Source organism: Alexandromys fortis, unplaced genomic scaffold (genome assembly GCF_014885135.2).
Source record: "Alexandromys fortis isolate MF-2015 unplaced genomic scaffold, M_Fortis_MF-2015_v1.1 scaffold_414, whole genome shotgun sequence".
NCBI classification, from domain to species: domain Eukaryota; kingdom Metazoa; phylum Chordata; class Mammalia; order Rodentia; family Cricetidae; genus Alexandromys; species Alexandromys fortis.
Genome location: NW_026068287.1, coordinates 98,482 through 117,924, shown reverse-complemented (window position 1 = coordinate 117,924; position 19,443 = coordinate 98,482). Strand labels below are relative to the sequence as shown.

At 42.4% G+C, this 19,443-nt stretch overlaps 1 long non-coding RNA gene across 3 annotated transcripts in view; it reads right to left on the bottom strand.

Moving 5' to 3' along the window:
* Window positions 1–19,443, bottom strand: part of LOC126494835 (uncharacterized) — a 34,068-nt gene that overhangs the window by 4,626 nt on the left and 9,999 nt on the right. For 2 of the 3 annotated variants that reach the window (XR_007590080.1, XR_007590079.1), the window contains 5 exons: window positions 5,514–5,721; window positions 3,437–3,598; window positions 3,010–3,210; window positions 526–1,941; window positions 11–143 (listed from right to left, as the gene is read on the bottom strand). This is a non-coding gene — a long non-coding RNA (uncharacterized lncRNA). Of the gene's footprint in view, window positions 1–10; window positions 144–525; window positions 1,942–3,009; window positions 3,211–3,436; window positions 3,599–5,513; window positions 5,722–11,559; window positions 11,592–19,443 lie in introns of those variants that run through there. The other variant, XR_007590081.1, reaches the window with a different exon arrangement.

Below are 19,443 nucleotides of genomic sequence, written 5' to 3'. Positions count from 1 at the left end.
AATTACATACGTGGAGCCGCAGGTCTGCACTGCTGTGATAAAACACCATGACCAAGAGTGACCTGGGAGGAGGAAATCGTTTCCTTCTTCTTAGCTTGTAGTCTACCATCCATGGAGTCAAGGCAGGAACCTGGAGGCAGGAACTGAAGCAGAGAACATGGAGGAGTGCTGCTCACCGATGTGCTTGCTCGTCATGGCCTGCCCAGCCTGCTTTACTGTTTTCACCTTTTAATGTCTTCTTGTTATTAGTTTCCTTTTTTCTTTTATATTTGAGATAATAGAACTCCAACATTTTCGTATTCACTTTCCTCCTTCCAATCCTTCCTGTATAGCCCTCTTTGCTCTCTTTAAAATTCATGGTCTGCTTTTTGTTAACTGTTATTTTACACACACACACACACACACACACACACACACACACACATCAACTGTACAAGGAGCCAACTATATCCCAGCATGTATGCTAGTAAACATCTCTCAACATCCTCAGCAGGCCCACCATCATTGGCTACTGATTCTGCTCACCCAAACTGCATCTCACCACCTCTCTGAAACAGAGAAGTCTTCCTCTGAGCACTCTGACCGATCTTGCATCTCCTCATTGACTGCTGCCACTGCAAAACATGCTGTCTTCTGGACATGACGTGGTGACCAGAGTCATGAACTGACATAAGCTGTGTGTACCTGCAAAAGATCAAGTCAGCCCACACTCAGAGAGGGGTGCTCTTCTGGATTCTCTCCTTAAAGAAGAAATGCTATTGACAGCCAACAGCTGCGGGGAGAGGGAGAATCGTTGCTTTTTGAGGGTTTTTACTGCTAGGTTTCCTTTAGGGAGCAATAACTGGGCTGAGAGGGTTACAAAAAAGAAGACATGAAATTAAGAGGGGGCGTGCTGGGGGCTGGGGAAACATGACAGAAGTTGGAGAAGGAAACTGAGGATCACACATAATTATCTTTCATTGTAGCTATGTATAAAATTCCCACCAATTGTATACAGATCTATAAATAGACACACACACACACACACACACACACACATAATAGAACATAAAATTCCTGGATGCCAAGGAACTGTCTGTCTGGTGCCATGTTACTCTAGGGTGGAACACACCAAAGGGAATCAAGAAGGCCAGGTGAAGGAGGAGCATTTTTTGACTTTCGTTTGGTAATATCAAAAGGGGTTTCTGTTTGACATCACTGTATACCTGTTGTTAGAAACTTTTCTTAATTACAGCAGCAAAATAAGTCAAATAGAAATGTACACCAATGAATTTTCTAGTGAGTATCTTTAAGAATAACCTAAGATTGCTCTCAGAAAGTGTCTTCTAATGTTTTAGATTGCTGTATCTCTATTGCTTCCAATCTGTTCCACTGAAAGGCCAGACATTAACCTCCTTCTTCACTCTTGCTGGTACCGCAGCAAAAAAGCAGGATCACCTGGAAGAGAGAGCTGAAAGCAGACAGAAAGCCACACTCCGCTGCCCCAAAGTCTCCACTCATTGCAGCAATAATGTGGCACTTTCAACTGCCCAGAATTAGCTCAGCAAACCCTATTTTCTGGATACCTGCTCCCCCATAGTGACCTGACTCCGGTTCCACACATGGGATGAGGAAGGATGCACAGCTCAACAAAGGTAAGCACTGACCTCAACCTTCTCACTGTCACGTGCTGCTCAATGGGCTATTTTGTGCTAGACTGAAGACATGTCCTTACTCACCTCAAAAACACGAACATACCCCACTCTAGCCCTATGACTCCATGTCCACATCACGAGATCCATGTAGACAAAGGGCAGCAACAGTAAGCAGCCAGCGCAGAGCATACCTGCTTTCTGTAGGCACTATCTCTGTTAGATATTTCGAGCCTTGCAGAGACCGATGATCATACCTTTCCTAATGCCAACACGCTCTCAAGAGACAGTCAAGATGCACACTTCAACCCTGGGAAAATGGGAAAATGCAACAGGATCCTGTCCAAAGTCAGTCAGTATCTCTTAAGTACATGTCAGGATCTTTGGCATATGCAGACATTTCAGCAAACCTCTATGCTGCTGCCAGTGCCTTTTCCTAAGTCACAGGGATTTGGCACAGAAGTGTTCCATTGGCACAAGAGGATACCAATGAAGAAAACAGGTGAACAACCACACAACTATTTCCACATCACTAAGCAAAGAGTAAGGCAGCAAGAAATTGAGAATGGGGAAAGTATGGATGCACAGAGAAAAGGAGAGGAAGGAAGGGAGGTGGGAAAGATGGACAGAAAAGAGGCAGTTTAATAATTGAAATTGTTTAAGATATATTGTTCTGAATTCTGTTTCATTTTTCCTTATTTCCTTTTATGTAAAGTTCACACACAAGCAAAACTTTGTATGTTTATAGACATCAATAACTACACAAGTTCTAAATCTATAGGCATACAAAGGACTATCTGACTCTATGTGGCCGCTAAGGCAGACCACAAAATGATACGAGAGATAGGGCCATGAGATGAGCTCCATCTCTACCATGCTTTTTCTTTCTTTTTGGTTGTTTTTTTTAGCAAGTTTTAAAAATCTAATATAATTACATCATTTCCTCCTCCTCTCTCCAGCCCCTCTCATGTCTGTCCCTAATTCTCTCTCAAATTCATGGCCCTTTTTCTTTATTATTCTTTCATATACATAAATATATATTTGCATATGTACATGTATGTGTACATACATAAGTATATAAATAAATCTTCTGAGTCTATGTAATGTTACTTGTATATATATGATTTTCAGGGTTGACCCCTTGTGGATAAGAGATTGGGAGGTTCAGTCCTGGGGAGACTAATTCTCCCTTTTTAGCATTCTCAGGTGCCTGCAGTTCTTTGTCTAGGGGTACAGTCCCATGAGATTTCCCTTCAAAGTAAGCATGCCTATTGGTGTAGTCATTATTCAGGTTCATTTGGGCAGCCATATTTTTGCTAGTATCATGGGTGTAACTTCCCTGTCACTTCTAGTAGACACAATCTCACAGCAAACTTACCTGTCCTCAGGCTCTTGAAATTTCCGTGCCCTCTCTGATGTTCCATGAACTTTAGAGTTGGGGGTTTTAGGTAGATGGATCAGTTCAGGTTAGCACCTACCATCACTTGTTCTCTGCACTGTGACCACTTGGGGTTTTCTGGATTGTCTCTGTCATTTGCAAAGGGAAGCGTCTTTGATGAGGGGTGAGAGCTACACATATCTGTGGGTATAAGGACAAATATTCAGAATGCAGTTAGGTTAATTACTGTTATCAGACATGGCACCAGTAGGTTCTACTTGAAGATCCATGAGCTTATTAGCAACAGGGAATTGGTTGAGTTTCCAGTACTAGGCATGATTTCCCACTGTTTACCGGAGCCATAAGTCCAATTAGCCGCTGGCTGCCACCAAAATATAACTGTCACTATTATATTTCTAGATCTTACCAATGCTGCTCATGCTTTGGTCATAGGCCTCACAGACTGGTAGGACAGTTGACGGCTTCCCTCTTCCAGCAGCTTGTACAGCGCCTTCCATTACTGGAAAAGCTAGTCCTCAGGGAAGAGGCTTTCAGGTCAGCTTCAGCTCAAATCCTCTAAGTCCTGTGTCTGAAGAGCAAAGAGTCGTCAACACTAGGAATTTACTTCTTGAGGGCAAAGACAATAGCAATAGCCTATATTGTTTTGGGAGTGTCTTGGACTCCCCTAAACAACAACAGGAAAGGAGATTTCTCAGACTTTGTACTGGGGGTGGGGACTTTTGGTCTATGGTTCTTCGAGGAAGCATTAGTGAAAAATTTCTGCACCCCATAAGTCTCTCTCTGCTAATGCAATAATCTGAATCAGACCAAATAAAACTGAATTAGAAAAGACCCAGGTTTAACGGATACCAATGCTCCAAGATGGATTTCCAAACCCCTAGAGAGGAGCTGGGGAAGGAAGACTAGAAAACCACGTGTTTGTTCTCTGAGGGGCAATTTAAATACCCTGTGGGAGTGGTCTTGAGCTTCTCTGGGGAGGGGGTCATCATTTGGCAGGCTGTCTTGGAGGTGGAGTCTGGGCTAAGGCAACTCCCAGGGGAGGAGGCTTGGGATGAAACTTCCACCCAGACATTCCAGACTCTTTGGGTATATAGATGCCAGGGGCTGAGGTGAGGCCTTAACACAAACATTCTAGACTCTTTGGATATATGGATGCCAGGGGCTGGGGTGAGGCTTCCACCCGAACATCCCAGACTCTTTGGGTATAGGGATAATCCGCCAGGGACTGGGATGAGGCTTTAACCCAAACAATTAGTACCCCAAGTGATATAACTTCACTGAAATTATTCACATATATAGACACATACCAGCTACAGATGAAGACAGAGGTCCTACAGATGAAGCCCCAGATACACTGCCTACTAGAATTTGGTCACAGCACCCTGGACCACCCCTCACTTGGACTGACTGTAATGATCTATTCTGTCTCTTTAAGAGACAAGCCACGCCCACCCCCTCCCCTGTCTGCTGAAACAGGTTGATCTTCAGCTTCTAGCCTGAGTTCCTTCTCTCTTTCCAGTCTTCCTCTCAAAGAGGCAGCTTCTGCCTCTTCCTACTTTTCCCCTTCCCCCTTCTGTCTCTCCCCTTTCTTCTCTCCTCTCTCTCTCCCCTTCTCCCTCTTCCCTTCCATAATCCCCAAATAAATATCCAACCTCACTCTGCATGGTATGCCTATCCATGTCTCTGTCACCCGTCATCGTGTGTCTTCCTGCCCAGGACCAGCCACAGCTCAGGGACCTGCAGCTATCCCTGCCTGGGACTGGCTGCTCCCAGGGCCCACTGCCTGCTGCCACATGGCCCACTGCCACTGTTTGGGGGATCTGCAGCATTTCTAATTTTTCCATTACACTGACACCCCTAGATTCCACCTCCTCTGAGCAGAAAGTAAGTAGAACAGTCAATACCCACTCCTCCAACAGCAGGCAGTATCAATCTCTGAGGGGGTGGTATGTCTTAGTCATTGCTCTATTGCTATCCAGGGCCACCATGACCAGGGCAACTCTTAGAAGGGAAGACATTTAGTTGGGAGCGCCTTTATAGTTTGAGAGGTTTAGTCCAAAGTCACCATAGTAGGGAGCAAGACACCGTACAGACAAGCACTGGAGCAGTACCTGAGAGCCATACCCTTGTCTGTAGGCAGAAAGAGGAACACTGGGCCCGGCTGGGCCTTTGAAACCTCAACACCCACCCCCAGTGACACACTTCTTCCAACAAGGCCACACTTCCTAATCCTTATAATCCTTTTGAATAGTTGCCACTCCCTGGTGATTAAGCTTTCAAATATGAGCTTATGGGGACCATTCTTATTCAAACCACGGGGTATTAAGCATAGTTAGAGGGACAAGAACAACAAAAGCAGGCACTGTGAGAGGGCTACTTTTTGTTCCCAGAGGACTCAGTGAGGAGAAATGACTAGAAAGTCTGGGAGGGGGACAGGTATCTATACAGGACCAATAGGGGAAAGAAGAGGAACTGGAAAGTACCCAAGTCAGCCTCTGTTTAATGGACTTCCAGCTTTAGACTTCTCCCATCTTGACAGGAAAAAGCTGTGTCTTCTGTCTTCCTAGTCATTCAATTCTTTGTTCGTGTCAGGGAGCAAATTCATCAATCCCCTAGACAGCTGTCACATCTCCATTACAACAAAGATGCCAGAAACACCCTGGACAAAGACGGCCTCTTCAACAAATGGTGCTGGAAAAACATGCAGAAGAATGAGATTAGACTCGTATCTATCACCCTGGTCAAAAAAAAAAAAAAAGTTCCAAGTGAATCAAAGAATTCAATATGAAACCTGAAATGCTGAAACATATAGAAGAAAGTTGGGGCATATCCTACAAGAGCTAGGTGCAGGAAATGACTTTCTGAAAAGGACTTCCTTTGCCTAGAAATGAAGGCCCAAAACTGACAAGTGGCACCTCATAAAACTAAAGAGATTCTGTACAGTTATGAAAATAACCAATTGGGTGGAGAAGAAACTCAGCTAAACATCTGACCAAGGATTAATATCCCAAATACATAAAGAACTTAAAGAGTTACCAAAACAAATGAGCAATTAAAATAGACTATGAATCTGAACAGAATTCTCACAATGAATGAATATGGCTTAAAATGTTCACAATCTTAGTAACTAGGGGAATTCAAATTACAGCTCTGATTTCATCTTACCCCAGTCAGAATAGTTAGAATCAACAAAACAACCAACAACAAATACCTTTGAGGAATTTTAGAAAAGGGAACCCTCATTCACTGTTGGGGGGATTCAAAACAGGTAAAGCCACTCTGGAAACAATTTTAAGAATTCTCACAAGTCTAAAAATAAGTCTAACATATTATAAAACTACAGCACCCCTTGGCATATGTCCAAAAACCTCAACATCCTGGTCCCATAAATGCTTGCTCAGCCTTGTTCACTGTCGCTCTACACAATAGCTAGGGTAATGATTTGAATAGGTATGCCCCCATAGACTCATGTCTTTGAATGCTTGGCCCAAAGGGAATGGCATTAGGAGGTGTGGCCTTGTTGGAGGAAGTGTCTCACTGTGGAGCTTGGACTTGAAGTCTCATATGCTCAAGCTATGCCCAGTGTGGGACACAGTTGATTCTGCTGCCTATGGATCAAGATCTAGAACTCTCAGTTCCTTCTCCAGCACCATGTCTGCTTGTACACCATCACAAAGATAATGGTTTAAACCTCTGAAACTATAAGCCAGCCCCGATTAAATGTTTTCCTTTATTAGAGTTGCTGTGGTTATTGTAGCTATTAACAGCAATAGAAACCCTAACTAAGACAGGTAGAAAATCCTAAAGGTCTGTAACTAATGAATGAATAATGAAAATGTAGACACTATATGTAATGAAAAATTAAATCGTGAAATTTGCAGCAAATGGAACTATAAAATATTATATTGAGAGGAATAACTCAGACCAGAAAGACACACACTGCGTGTTCTCTGTTATCTGTGATTCCTATATCCAAATCTTCAGATATGACTATGTAACCTTGAGTAATTGCAGTAACCAGAAATTTTAAGAAGCACATGTGGTGGCGGACGATCCCTAGAGAGGGAAATAGCAGGACATGAGTGCTATGAAGAGGGGAATTGGAAAAACAAGGAGCGGAGTTTTCACTGGGAAAGGGGGAGGAAAAACAATGCAGAAGAAGAGGGCACAAACAACATCAAATATTTGGAAAATTAATAGTGAATCATATTATGCTGTATTTACCTAAAATTCCATGAAATACATTTATGTAGACATATATATGATGGTTTCAATTGGTACAAAAACTAACACTAATCACCCTGGAGAAACTATGGTGAAGGGACTATTTCTCAACATGTTATTCATCATAAAGCTAAATGGATGAAAGTTGGACTAAGTTCAACTGAAATCAGAACAAAACAAGGGTATCCATGCTCCCCACTCAAATTCTACATAGTACTTAAAGTACTAGCTAGAGCATTAAGACAAATGAAGGAATTGAAAAGAAGTCCAAGTATCCCTATTTGCATATAATTTTTTTCTGCAACTAAAAGACCCTAAAGACTCCCCTAGATCTGACAAACACTTTCAGCAAGGTGGCAGGCCACAAAAATCAACATACACAAATCAATGCCCTTGCTATATACCAAAGGCAAACATACCTTCACAATATCCTTAACTTATATAAATAAAATACCTAACCAATTGTGCCTGTTTAAATAAGAAATGTCCCCCATAGGCTCTGAGTTTTGGATACTTGGTCCCCAGTTGGTGACACTGTTTAGGGAGGTTGAAGAAGTATGGCCTTGTTGGAGAAAGTATGTTACTGTGGTAAGGCTTTGAGAGCTTAAAGTCTTGGCCTGCTTCCAAATTGCTCTCTGCCTCTTGCTTATCTTTAGGATGTGAGCTTCCTGCTCCAGTTGCCATGCATGATGCTGCTATGCCTCCCTGCCATGATGGATTCTTTATCCCTGTGGAACCATAAACCCAAAATAAATTCTCTCTTCCATAAGTTACTTTAGGGAGTAGTATTTAATCACAGCAACAGAAAAATAACTAATACATCAAGGAAATGAAAGATCTATAAAATGAAAACTTTAAAACAATGAAGAAATTTAAAAAGACACCAGAAGATGGAGAGACCTCCATGAATATGGATTGATTAATACAGTTAATATTGTAAAACAAAAAATTGGTCATCCTACCAAAAGCAATCTACAAATTCATTGTAATTGCCACCAAAATTTCAGAGGAATTGTTCATGGATATTGAAAATGCAATCTGAATTTCATATGGAAGTACAAATGACCTTGAGTAGCACAAATAATCATGAGCAATACACACACTACTGGAGGTATAGCCATGCCTGATTTCAAAGATTTCAGAGCCACAGTAAAGAAAACAGTATTGTACTTGACACATAAACAGGCAAACTGAAGACCAGATGAAAGAACATATACCTACAGCCACCTGATTTTTTCGATTTGTTTATTAACTGAATGTTTTCATTTATTTTGCATCCTGACTACAGTTTCCCCTACCTCCATTCCTTCCCTCCATCTCTCCTTTAACTCCTTCCCTCCATCACCTCTGTTCAGAAAAGGGCAGGCCTCCCATTGGTGCCAACAAAGCATGGCATATCAAGTTCAGGTAGGACTTTAAGCTCCTCCCTTTGTATTAAGGCTAAGCAAGACAACCCAGCATTAGAAACAGGTCCCGTATCCACTGCCAGGAGTCCCACAAGTAGACCAGCCGCACAACCGACACACACATGCAGAAGGCCTAGTCCAGCCCCATGCAGGCTCCCTAGCCCAGCCACCTGATTTTTGACAAATGTCAAAACTAGACATTGGAGAAAAGACAGCATCTTTACCAAATGGTGTTGTGAAAATTGGGTATCTAAATGTAGCTAAAATTTGCTTCTTATCTGTCAGCGTGTGCAAAAATCAACTCCAAATGGATCAAAGATGTTAACGTGACCCCTGAGCCCCGAGACTCTGAAACTTCTGAGAGCACACACACTTCAAGATAGGCTCAGATAAGGACTCTCACAAAACAGAAGCAACAACCAACAAGTTGGATTTCATCAACTTAAAAGGTGTCTATACTGCAAGATAAACTTTCAATTAACTGGAGTCATACAGAATCCGAGGACAGAGGCATGAGTCTTCAAAAGTACATGTTACAGAGAGTTAGTATCTAAGGTACATAAAGAACTCAGAATATTAAACACCAAGAAAGCAAACTCAATTTTAAAATTGGCTATGGAACTGAACAGAACACTATCTAAAGAACAAACACAAATAGTTGAGAATAATTTTTAAAGTATTTAATACACTTAGCCATCAGGGAAATACAACTTAAAATTACATTTAGATTTAATCTATCCTATTCAGAAATGGCTAAGAAAACAAGTGACAACAAAGGCTGGTGAGGATGTGAGAAAAGTTGAGCCCTCACTAACTAGTGTGCAAACTGATATAAGCAAGAGGAAAATAGTTGAACTGGAGTTGCCCTGCAGAAATGATAATGTTTCTCCCAGAAGCCAGAGGTTGCCAAATAAAATCCCACAGTCCCAGGCATGAAATCCCTGCCCTCAAGCTATTTGTCTGGATTGTTCCAGATGTCTCTCAAACAATACAGGTGCTGCCATTGCTCTTGGTTGCCCACCAGAACTTGGTGGTAAGAGCCTAAGTGCTGAAGACTGCGAATTCGGAGCCTAATAGCTGAAAAGCCACAGGATTCCGAGTAATCAAGCTGGTACTGAGTGGGGAGCTTCCCCCCTACTGGCTAGCTTTCATACTAATGAAAGCTACTGCACAGGCTTCTGGGAAAGAGAAGCTGTTAACAGCCCTACCCAGCTGTGAACCCTGAAAGCTATAATAATGACCAGCCTGTCAAGGCAGAGGTACAGTAGTAACTTAATGTAAGGCATCAAGGAATTAAATTACCGGTGACAAGTACAAACAACACCAAACTGAAAGGAAGTTGAACTGCGGCATTTATATTATCTCTGTGAAGGAAAGAACATCTCCCTTTGAATGTTTGTCATTTTATTCTAAGAAAAGTCAATATTGCTACAAAATCACTAGTGGATTTCTTGGTATTTACATGGCACTGAAAGGTACTTCATAATTATATAAAGAATCACTGTAGTAATCAAATAAGTTAGACACAAAGATATTGCTTTCCTGAGGTATACATCAAAGTGTAAGTGTGGCAGCATTGTGTTCAGGGTCATTTCAAAAAGCATCGGAAATACCTACTATTCTTTTCTCTCGTTTTCAAACATGACAGAGGCTGTGCACTTCAGAGAACTGCTGTACATATGTGTCTGGCCTGGCACAAGATGTATCCTCTGCTTCGATTGGCGAATGCTGATAGAACCACAATGCTTTGCAAGGCCTGACTTCTCTCTGTGTGAGTGTGCCCACTCCAGAGTTCCCACGCGATTCTCCGTCATCGGGTCTATGACCACACTGGATGCCTCCTTGCCCCCATCTCCATAACTCCAGGTTTAGGGATCTGAATCTGTCTCCCTTTCAATCTGGCAAGGGAGGGGCCACCTCCTGTCCCCTCAGAACGGTACTGGCCAGTCTCTCAGTAGTGGCTGACCCATGTTCAAGTGCTGTTCATCTACTCTTCTAGAATAGACGACGCCTGAACTAAAGTAAGTGAATAACGGCCAATGACTGTGTTTCAAAAGGAAGATAAGCAGGGCATGGCGGTACATGCATTTATTCCCAGAACTAAGAATTCAAGGCCTGGACTGTAAAATGAGTTTCAGGCCATCCAGGGCTACATAGTCAACCATATATTTTTAAAAATAAAACAGGAAAAGTATCTCGTGTTACCAAGCTCATTTTTTTAAAAAAAAAAAGCTGAAATCACTATGCAATATGAATTTCGCTGTGTTTAACATGCACTTTTGTTTTTAAATTATTTGCAACTTTTCTACCCTAAAGCCATAATAAATGGTGTGAACTAAAGTGCTCAGGGAAAAATCCACATCTACTTTAAACACTCTACAAAGCTAAGGACAGTTGGAATGTTGCAGGACCAAAGCCAAATTATCTTGGGCTACCACAACTCCTAAACAGAGTTCCACCCAATAGATGTGATTCAACATCCTTGTGACCAGTAGGTAAATCCCAAAGCTAAGAACAGTACCCGAGGTCTAGAGTAGAGCTCCCCCACTCCCTCTCCACTCCCTCACTATAACCACTGCCAAGGAAAGAAACCGATCTCACCTCAAAGTTAAAAAAAAAGTGTGGTTTTTCTGGAGTCAAATATGAGTTGCCATGGCATAGAAACAGAGATTTAGATCTCCCCAAAATACCATGTTCTAATGAGGTAGCAGTTTCATACACTTTATCACTTTATAGTGACAGAAGAAATCCATAAATCAAGATACTTTTCCAAATACATCAGTGGGCACATCTGGCAGGCAGGTTATAGCGAGACTGAGAGACCCCTGCTGTAGGCCTTCGATGCCACCTAACAATACTGCCTACCGAACAATACTGCCCACCGAACAACACTGCCCACCGAACAACACTGCCCACCGAACAACACTGCTCACGGAACAATACTGCTCACTGAACAATACTGCTCACCTAACAATACTGCTCGCCCTTTGGTTGGCTTTATCGGTTTGTCAGGATAGTGGGTCTACAGAGGGGAAAGAAAAGGCCATTCAGTAGGCTAAAGATCACCCAAGATAAACTGTAATTGGGCCCTGGAATGGCAACATTCCAGCCTCTCCACATCACTGCGGTAGGTTGTTTTGTTTCTTTGTTTGTTTGAGACAGGGTTCTCTTGACAGTCCTGGAACTCACTATGTAGACTAGGCTGGCCTCCAACTCAGAGATATGCCTACAATTGTTGGAATTAAGGCGGACACCACTATACCCCACAAGGTTTTAAACAGTCAATAAGCCTTTGCAGACTAGGCTTCTTCAAAGAATTCTCACATCTGGCTACCCGAATGCATCTGAAAAGGGTCCTCAATTAGGATTTCCTTTGTCTGTTACTATAATATTTCATGAAACCATCACCACATCTTAACATGGTACTTAGGGTAACCCAAATCTATGTTCCAGGGTCAGGGTTACTCATCTCCATAATAAACTCTCTTTTTCCCTTAGAGGTAAGAGTTATGTTTTTGTGGTGATAATGGATAGATATTTCACTGAGTATTACACAATAAATGAATAAACAAAATTTCACACACCTCATAAATATATTCAATATTGATTTCAAAGTATGAAAAATACAGTTCAAGAAAAATAAAATGTACCATTAGGAATGAAAAACTTGTAAGGAAAATTATAAGATACTATGGTCATGGTGACTGGATACCTTATCTGGATTCCAAATTTTATAGTGATGCTAACTGATGTCTATGAATCAAACAGTATATGGCCTCAATACAAAATCAGATCCTTACATGCCAAGGCAACTAATAAAGAGAAAATATGAGTAGTTGGAGTTACCCAAAACCAGATATTGCGTTTTAGTAAAAGAACCCAGAAAAAAACCTTCATGAAAATCCCATGGAATCTATAGCATTTAAGGGAGAAAAAGAAGGGGGGGGGGGGGCAAAAGAAAACAGGTAAAAGGAAAGACAGCGGCACTTCGTCGCATTTTTTTTCAAGCACAAAGGGCGGGTGGGGGGGGGAGAAGCCAGGCAGCAGGCGGCAACAAGGAGCAGCACTGCCATCTACCGGCGAGAAAGAAAAAAACCAGATCCAACCACAGGGAACGAAAATCTAACTTTTCTTCCTTCTACCCACTGCCCAAGTGAGAAAGGATGTGGCAGACAGGAGGCATAAATGAGGGGGTCGGAGGCTACAAGATTTCATGCACTAAGTGCGCCGGCCTGGAGAACATGCCCGGAAACGCAGCCTTTAGTCCCGCCCTTGGAGCCATATCAACAGCAGCAGGCCTTGCCAGACACACAGGAAGTACACAAGCCAGCAAGTCGCTGGATTGGTGGGCTTTGGGTCTGCACAATGATCGCATGTGAGGTTGTGAGCATCAGCTCTCACTTCTGGACCCTAACAACCTACCTCTGAGCCCACGTGAGTGGGCAGGCTGCCACTGCAGTCTTTCCTTTTCAAGGGCCTTCTGCTTATCCATTCTAAAGTCTCCCCACCTACAACCGGGCCCTGGGCAGCACAAGAGACAGTGCTTTTCTGTGCTGTCCAGGAGTGGCCCAGTCGCCAGCTCGCATCTGAGCTGGGCGGGAGGCCTGCTCCTAAGAAAGCATTGCTTATATAAACAAAAGAGGTTGCATCCCCTGGCCTATATATTTTTTCCTATGTGTAATTCCTACTTGAATGTTAAAAATTGTTTTGTTGCAGGACCCTTTGCTTGCATGTTTGAAGATGCAAAGAAACTCTCCCGATTCCAGCGCTTAAAAATAATCCTACCCATTATACCATCATGTGACTAAGGGTTGAATATGTACTTCTAAGAACCAAAGCTTATATGCTTCGGGATGCAAGGAGACACCAGAACAGAGTGAGGGGGAGGCCTTGCGTTGTGACCTGACAGTGGTGCTCCAGAATGCTCTGCCGTTGTCTTACATTTTAGTGTGGACAGATTGTTCAGGTCATCCAGGGCAAGGTGTCATGTCAAAGGGAAAAACGGAGTGACTCAAGTTTAAGAGCTATTCATCTGACACACAGCAAAGAGGACAGTGAGGCCAGACCACACCAGGGCTGACACAGGGTGGAAACTTACTTAGGGAAGGAGTACGGCATGCAGCTGTCAAGAGTCCCAGCTTTTGAAAGCGGTTAAAGATACTGGAAAGTTTCTGACTGCCAGAATGATCCTGAGAACGTCTTTCTTTCATCATGTTCCCTAGTGCCGGAGATTGATGCCAAGGCCTCCCCATTCCACGTATAGGCCCGGACGCTGAAACTACATCCCCAGTCACAAAGTACTCACTCTAAAATCATAGTCTCTTACATGAAATCTTACATATTTAAGCTGAACATAGTGACACGCACCCGTAATCCCAGTACCTGGGAGGTGATAGCAAAAGGATCATGAGTTCAAATTATCCTCAGCTATGTGGCCCAGCCGACTTGAACTCCCGGTAAACTAAAGTTGCTGGGAAGAAATAACTTCTGCAAGGCTGAATGGTTTGAATTCATGACTGTGAAGAGCTGAAGTGTTATAAACCCATAGCCAAAGCTATCTCAGTCCCCTTACATAGCCATCAGTGCCTCCCTCCTGCCTCTGACCTACCATCCTTTCAACTAGTAGGTGGAACCTTTAAGGCAGGAGGATCAAGAGTTCAGACATGTCACACACACACACACACACACACACACACAGAGAGAGAGAGAGAGAGAGAGAGAGAGAGAGAGAGAGAGAGAGAGAGCGCGCGCAGTGGAGCATGATCAAGTACTTGAGTTCTACACCTAATATAAAAAATGCTACACTCCCACCATCCATTTATGTATCTTATTTTTTTAATTAAAACATAATTATATCATATCTCTCATTCCCTTTCCTCTCATTCCCACTGTCCAGTCTGTCTCAAATTCATGACCCCTTTTCCTTTCATTGTTAGTATTATGTTCTGTTTTGTGTTTGGGGGTGACTGCCCCTTGGGCTTTTTAGATCTGTAAAGTGTCCACACAAAACACACAGTGCTCACCTCAAAACAAATAGGAGATAGTTCTCTCTTAAGCAAAACCTAAGTACTCATGACCTGGGACTATAGTACTCAGTCAGGGCACTCTGAATCCAACACTGTTTTTAGTTACGGAACAAAACAAAGTCATAAATCAGAACATTTCTCAAATACTTTAGCAGAACAGCACATTATAGCAAAGCAGGGGCATTCTGCACTGTCTGTCTCAGCTACGATCAGCTGGAATTCTTAGCTTTTGGGCTGGTGGAAGCTCTGACACAAACACCTCACGAGGAGGGAATGAGGGGCACTTTACAGGAATCCCTACAGGGATTTTACAAGGGATTAAGTCACAAAGTCAACGACCTCAGAGAACCAACAGTATTACAAGCACCATTACTGGGCAGTCCAAATGTTGTGTCCATTGTAGCTATTCATTTTCGAAAGGCCTTCTAACCTCTACTTTTGCTGCTGTCAGCAAATGGTACACATATATTACTCTAGGTCAGGGGCATGGAAAAACTGTGTATTTTAACATTATGGCTATACATTAGCTTAGGCTGTAAAAGTTGATTACATGGAAAATCCAAGGCAAGCAAGGTTGGTGGTTACACTCTTTTCTTAAAGGCAGGTTAAACAAACAGGCTGAGTACAGGGCAGGATAGCAGTCTTAAGTCTTAAGTAACCTCAAAGTATATTATTAACTCAAGCTGTGAGGTCCAGCAAAAGTTCCAGTCTTTTTACACATAAGAGATACTTTACCACCTCTCTCCTCTCTCCCTCCCTCCCTCTTTTTCCACCATTCTCTTTCTCTCTCTCCAAAAGTGAGGAAATGTTTGAACGCTTAAAGATAAACCATCATCTGGTATTCTAGCCAGTTTATAACTACTTACTAACTCACAAATATTTGGAAACTATAGAGGTTGAAGTAAAGATAAAATAACATGTACTACCTCCAAACTGGTTTTATCTCGTACACTTACACAAAGTCCTAGGCAATAAAAATTTCTAAAAACACAAATAGCCCGCTTTAATTCAAATGTAAAATGCTGATAAAACTGCTAATCCATAATAAAGAGCTTTTCAAATAACTACACAAGTTAAATTAGATGCTAAAACAAATTAAGATTTGAGTTTATATCAAAACTAAAGATAAAACAGCTCCCTGCTCATTGAAGAACCAAAATTCCTCCATTTTGTCCTACGCTCCATCTTGTGTCTTGTGTAAGCTATTTTCCATAAAACATTCCAGTCTTCAGAAATGGCTAGGGGTAAAAATAACAGGGTAGCCATCCAGAAAGTACAAATAACAGCAGAATGTCCCCACCCAAAGGTCAGCTGATAAAGAACACTTGACAAGCAACAGGTGAGGTTTGAAAATAAAATTTCTGAGAAGTCCCTAGACACGAGCCAATCAGGAGCGAAACCATCACCACACTCTGCTAATGTAACTTTTCTGGCTTTTACCTTTAAATAATGCCCTCTGGTGAAGCAGGGTACCTCCTCTTGCCACTGCTACACTGACGAGGTCCCTGCCAGCTTGTACGTGGACACAATAAACTTTATTCTTGCATTTCAGTGAGTCAGTCTCCCTGGTGGCCTTTTGGGGTCCCCAGGGACTGGGCATGATACTCATCTCTCTCTGCCCTTGTTTCTTTGTGTCTTATGTGTCTTACAGTTTTCTCCTTTTAACTCCCCTGTTTACATTAAAGTGACGTTTTTGTACAAACAAGTGCTAAAATTCCTTCCAGTCTTAAACCAAAAGTCTCTGGCCTGAGTGGAGGCCCCTAGCTTAGGGGAACTGCTCAGACTGTTAAAGATAACCAAGTGAAGCTTGGTCTGTGTCCCCACCACAACATTCCTGGAGATTTATGCTGAAATCCATCCTAAAAGTTGGGGGGCGGGGGTCCTTGTCTGTCATGTGTCTGATGGATCCTGTTAAATGTGGGTTCTGGGCTCCTTGGCTTCTGTTTTTCTACCCAGAAACCTACTAAATGATACTCCCATCAGAAATAGACATTGCCTAGAATTCTGCTCCTGGGTCATATGTAATAGCACATTGGGGGGGGGGTTAGTTTGGTGGTAACATCAATAAAACCTGATTCCCTATGTAACTGGTCTGGCAGAAATAAAGATATTATAAAGAGACAAAATCTGGCTATCAGACTGTTGAACACAGACCCTAAAAATATGAAAATTTCCCCAGAAATCTCATGCTGGGAGAAGAAAAGGGCACCAGGCAGAGAGGGAACTTGTCTTAGGAAAGAGATTATTTTCACAGTTCTAACAACTTGTCAGACCACCTTACAGGAGGAGACTGAAGCCGCCACAAGTGGCCTTGACCACACACTGGCCAGGACTGCTTAGATGTGCACATGCTTGGCTTTCTCTTTAAACCTTGACCTTACTTGGAGGCCCTAAAAATGGATGGGAAGAGGTTTCTGTATTTCTTTGTCCCCCTTTCCAATGTGACTCCATTGAATAAATTCTCCCTTTTCTGCTTTTCACTTTTAGTTTGACTCTTTTAATTGCCTTGTTGAGGAACAGTGACCAGATCTGACTTGGTACAAATTGTGACCTCCAAATTCCTTACCACCTGCACATCCTAAGTCACTTTCTTACCTCCTAGTAAAGCAGCCTGGTGCACAATTAAAAGCCCCTTCACTGTCAGCTAACTAAGGAGAGAAAGGAGAAAGGGGAAAGAAAATGTGGTACATTAACACAGTAGAGTATTACTCAGCCATTAAAAAAAAAAACAACAACAGCAAATGTGTAGAACTAGGAAAAATAATCCTGAGTGAAGTATCCCAGACCCAGAAAACAAATATCTAAGTGATCTGGATATTAGCTGTTAAATCAATGACAACCACGCTACAACACAGAACCTCAGACAGTAAGTATAGAGACATTAAGGGACTAGAGAAACAGACAGGGAAGGGAAATAGACTAGATCATTATGGATAGATGGGGTGGGCTGGAACTGGAGAAGCAAGTGGGCAAAGTAGAAGAAGGGGTTGAGGAAGGGAGTATGAGGAGAGACAGCTAAAATGAAGGAGCATCTAAGGGGTGGTATGGAAACCTAAAAGTAGAAACTTCCATATATATACAACATATATTATAGGTGATTTAAATGAAACTGCTAAAGCATGGGGGAAGCAGAGCCCTAACTAGCCATTTCTTGTCACCAATGAAGTTTCCAGTACCAGGAATGGATTACATCGAGTTGAGTTGTTGGCCAAAGGGGTCCCATGGGAACCCCCAAACCCTGGCTGTTGCTAAGATAATAAGTTGCTCTCCACAAACTGATGACAAGGCCCTGTTGCTGAACACAACACCCATACAACTCACTGAACATGGAGAGGTCCAGCTGGTGCCTGCATGGAACTTCCATTCCTATGTTCTAGTGTCTTGGCTATGGGAAGGCACTCTGCAGACTAACAAAAGAGAAACCTAAACACTAAGCTAGCCATAAAGCCTCTGATCTACAATAGTGTTCTGCCTGCAAGATATGCTAGGGCAATGGTATCGCAAAGCTTGTGGGAGTAACAAACCAAATTCTGATTAGATTCCATGAGACTGAACCCTTACTACCAATACTACTAGGGTAACCAAGAACCAGAGACTAGACAGCCCAGAGACTAAGGTAAAATCAAATACTACTTGTCTAAAAGAAGGGAGGGGAGGTGGTGACAAAAGGACTCCTAATGACATTCTGCTATACTTATAAATCATTGCCTCGTTCAGCCATCATCAGAGAAGCTTCCTCCTGCAGCAGAGAACTAATAGAGTCACGGCCCGACACTATACAGAAAGTGAGAGACCTTACAACACTTAGTCCTAAATAGGATGCATCCATCAAATCCTTCCCCTCAGGGCTCAGAAAATGATGGTTCCTACATCATTATGTGGTTGAGAAGATAACTGAGGAGCGGTGAGACGGCTCAGCAGGTAAGGTGCTTGCAGACAAGCCTAAGGACCCAAAGAGTGTAAGAGTCAGAGGAGCTAGAGAACCCTGGGAGAAGAAGGCCCTCTAAAGAACTGGAGCACATAGAAACTCAGAGACTCAAGCGGCACATACAGCTGTGATCTGCACGGGTCTGTACCAGGACCTCTGCATATATATTATAGCTTCCAGTTTAGTGTTTTTATAGGATTCCAAAGTGGGCAAATAAGTGGATATGATTTTTATGCCTTCTAGTGGGCTCTTTTCCTTCTGCTTGTTTGTCAGATTCTAAAGTGATAGTTTTTGTTTTTATCTTATTTTATATTTGAGTATTATCTCTTAGAAGGCTGTTCTTTTCTAATCAGATCCAAATGGGTTAGAAACTGGGAAAAACCTGGAGGAATAGAGGGAGGGGAAACTGTAATCAGGATATATTATTTATGTGAGAAAAAAATCTATTTTCAATAAAAGGGAAAACTAAAATTAAAAAAAGAAAGCTCTATTCATGTCTTTAGCAAGAACTGAAAGAACCAGATGTTGGAATGAGGTGGGAAACTCATGTTCCAAATGGCCTTCACCATCCTTAAAGCCACGAACAAACCTGGCAGCCATCAGGGTTCTCAGATATAAGCAGTGCTCTCAGACATAGGCTTGTAGACAAAATATATCATGAACAACCTAATTAACGACGCTCCTAATTCAACAGATGGCGCCCAGACGTGATGGGCTAAATCCACTTAAAAACCTGAGAAGGCTTAAAAATAAGGGAGAGAGAGTTTAACACAGATTTTTGCTGTTTGTTGATGGCGTGCTGAAGAGAGATTTCCTGGTTCGGCAACAG